Raw genomic sequence first — 3,936 nt, 5'->3', positions numbered from 1 at the left:
AACTACTTGTAAAACTTAAACACTTTGTTTTTATTTTTGCTTAATTTAGAATTGGTTAAGCCAGAAATAAAACCAAAAAAAAAATTTTTTGAATTTGAATGGAACACGAAAACGGGAATCATTAACAAATTCTGAATATTTTAGTGGAAACATATTGTGTTCAAAATTTTTGTTCAACATTTTTCAAATATTTCTCTTTCATTTTCTTTTACTTCTCTGGCAATCTAACATTTCCTGATGGACTCACATCAAATAAAAAAAAATCTAGGACTTGAGTTAAAGTCATTGAAAGGTAAAGAAAAATCTTAATCCTGAAATTCTATTTAAGTATCCCAAATATAAACATATTGCAGACCAACTACGAGATATCTCGTTTTTTTTTCGCTCGGCGCTATACTAAGTAGTACGAAGTAGGAAACCACAATGTTTTAAATTTAATAATAAAACTTTATTCGAAAAACTTAAACATAATGCTTTTGGTAACTTAAAGGTGCAAAATTAGTAGATTTTGGTCAAGTGGTTTCAGAGATAATTACGGTGTTTTCCGGCTTAGATTTTATAGCAGTTCTTATTGTGTTAAATTAAAATCTGATATCGGAAATTCGATTCTGAAATCTAAATCTCAAATCTGAATCTGAAATCTAATATATAAGATCAATAACTCGGTTTCATTTTTTTTTAATTTAAATACAATTTTCCAAATTTTGATAAAGAATCGAAAATTGACTTTGAACCGAATTCTGATTTCAGATTATTTCACAAAATGAATGAAATTTTGTTGAACGAAACATGCTGCGTCTCCTTTAATTTTGTTAGTTCCGTTTCCAGTCAGTTGTTGCTATAAAATTTCCCTGTGCTTTTGAAGCTTTCCATTTTGAAAGCCTTTCTGACAGCGAAGCTCTCTCTTCTGAGAGAACTGCTCACATTTTCAGTCTTACTCTCATCGGTTGCACTTTTTTCTCTTTTTAGAAATCCTCTCTCCAGAAAACTCTCATCGCTCAGCTGTTTTTTGTTGACCGACTCCTCGCAAACTGTTCATTGAACCTGCCGCTCGTGCCGGAATTGTAAGAAGAAGAAACACCCACAAAATAATAACAAAACCATTCCCGGAAAATGTTTATCAGGGAGGTTTAAATGTTAGAAGGCTCATTGATTATGGGTGAATCAGACTTGTTTTTCGATTGCTAACAGATTGCAGCGCTTTCGCAAAAGTTGCTCAAAATTTCACAAAAGGAAAACCTTGAAAATCTGTCCCTGAAAAAACCCGAGCCAGACAGCTTGTGCATTTTCTCATGAAAAACTTTTATTGGCCCTGTCTCACCAATACAAACACATCAAGCGCCGCCATGCTGCTACTGCACGCATGGTTCTGTGCAAGAACAACAAGCGCTTGCTGTGCTCTTCACTCTTCACTGATTGACATTTACCTGCCTACAGCAACGGCAGCAGCAAGCGAGTGCATTGTTCTCTCCAATAATAACAACAACAGACGCTAGAATAATGGGGGGATGAACATGCGGAAGAAAGGGACCACGTGTACTTACATAGATGCTGATACTGATGTCAACCTCGGGCACACACACTGACACAAACTCGAGTTTTCCTTTTACGTGATTCTAGGGGATTCGGCAGTTTTCCTCCCTTCAAATTTTCTCGATTCGATTTGATGCTGGTTTGTTATTGCGTTGTTGCACTCCTGCCTTGGTTGTTTGTTTTTGTTGCTGTTAACTTTGAATTTGAGTGATGTTTTCGTTTTTTTCACAAGCAGAAAGAGGAATACAATCGAACGGGAAGACGACGTCTCTTCAATTGCGCGCACTTACACAGCAAGTTTCAACCAAGATATGATAAGTAGGTAATACTTAAAATTGACTCATACTTCTCGCAGTGCTCAGTCTTTGTTCGAAGAACCGGACCAACTGATAATGGTGGAACGACAAGGCTTAGTGCACCCTCGAGATGGACTCTGACTCTGATACTACTGAAGAGTGTGTTTACTAATTCAACTCACGCCTGCATGCACCCAGCGCAATGTTCTGCTTCTTTTGCTGCTAGTTATGGCTTCGATTGGTGGCTGGCTGGCAACTAAACTAGAGTTTCGAGTTTATGCGCCGCGCTGCTGCCTGCCCGAGTCGAATAAATATGTGAAATGCGACTGCTGACTGCTGCAAGCATCGAGGGACAAGGATTTTGGATTTCGACACATGGATTTGGTTCTGGTATTGGTGCTAATATGCTCTGAATACTGTCACTGTACGGTTGGCCTTTGTCTAGTGATATGAATCGCACACCTTCAACAATATCAAAGATAATTCAGTAACAATATGTTAACTTCTCGATAAAATCTTTTCGCAATGCCTTTCGCTCAAAATGAGAACAAGATTTCTCGATGAACCTTGAAGAAAAACATGAGTTGAGACACAGATTAGGATTAGAAAATAAAGAATAACAACCACTATCTTAAGCAAATCGAGAACTGGTCAGATATGTAAACATGACCGAAGAGCCAGAAATATCCAAAACGTAACAAAAGGTGTCGAAAATCAGAACAAAATGATAAAAACAAAAACAACCCTAAAATGACAAAAATGACATTATTGAACAAAATTAAAAAAGCTAAGTAAGACAATGATTGTCATTTAAGACATTTTTTTAATTTTTGTCATTTTTGTCATTTTTGTCATTTTTGTCATTTTTGTCATTTTTGTCATTTTTGTCATTTTCGTCATTTTTGTCATTTTTGTCATTTTTTGTAATTTTTGTCATTTTTGTCATTTTTGTCATTTTTGTCATTTTTGTCATTTTTGTCATTTTTGTCATTTTTGTCATTTTTGTCATTTTTGTCATTTTTGTCATTTTTGTCATTTTTGTCATTTTTGTCATTTTTGTCATTTTTGTCATTTTTGTCATTTTTGTCATTTTTGTCATTTTTGTCATTTTTGTCATTTTTGTCATTTTTGTCATTTTTGTCATTTTTGTCATTTTTGTCATTTTTGTCATTTTTGTCATTTTTGTCATTTTTGTCATTTTTGTCATTTTTGTCATTTTTGTCATTTTTGTCATTTTTGTCGATTTTGTCATTTTTGTCATTTTTGTCATTTTTGTCATTTTTGTTAATTTTTGTTATTTTTGTCATTATTTTCATTTTTGTAATTTTTGTTATTTTTGTCATTTTTGGCATTTATGTCATTTTGGTCTTGATTGTCATTTTTGTCATTCTTGTATCTTTTTTTTATTTTAAGCCATTTTATTTTGTTCATTTTTGTTATTCTGCAGTTTAGTTATTTGTGTAGTCGAAGGTTTTTTTTTAACAAATGTATTTATGTGGTGGTAAGCGGACGGCTGTGATTATTTTCAAATGCCAATAATCTGATTGTTTTCTTTGTAATGCAAAATTTTTTGACAGAAATTTTTGGTGGTGATAATTTCTGAAGCCATCCTATGTAAATCATGAAAATAAAATGAGCTTTTGACAAAACTTTAGTAACACAAATATTTGTGGTATCACTAATCACTAATCACTAATCGTACTTCCATAGCCAGAACTTATGTCTGAGTCCCAAAGAATAATAAGCGTGTATTATTTTTCTTCTTGTCTTTGTTCATATTTTTGATCATTTTAACATAAAGAACATCAAAATGATCAAAAACATAAAATGGTTGGGCCTACCATGGAGCAGAGAACGCAAAGACATCTGGAACACAGGAACAGGAAGAAACGTGGACCACCAGTACCATACGTTTCAAAGGGGATCGTTGGAAGCATGCTAAGAAAAATGCTCCGTGATGAAAATAACATGCTGAATGTAAAATAACTTCACCAATCACTAGAGCCATTCTTCATCGGCTGGAAATGATTTATTTGGTACACAGAAATCACAAAACTTAAGACTAGAAATCTTTTTAATAATTTGATATATTCGATGAAAGTTTTTT

Source organism: Uranotaenia lowii, chromosome 3 (assembly GCF_029784155.1).
Source record: "Uranotaenia lowii strain MFRU-FL chromosome 3, ASM2978415v1, whole genome shotgun sequence".
In the NCBI taxonomy this organism is placed as follows: Eukaryota; Metazoa; Arthropoda; class Insecta; order Diptera; family Culicidae; genus Uranotaenia; species Uranotaenia lowii.
Note: the sequence above shows the minus strand (reverse complement) of the source record.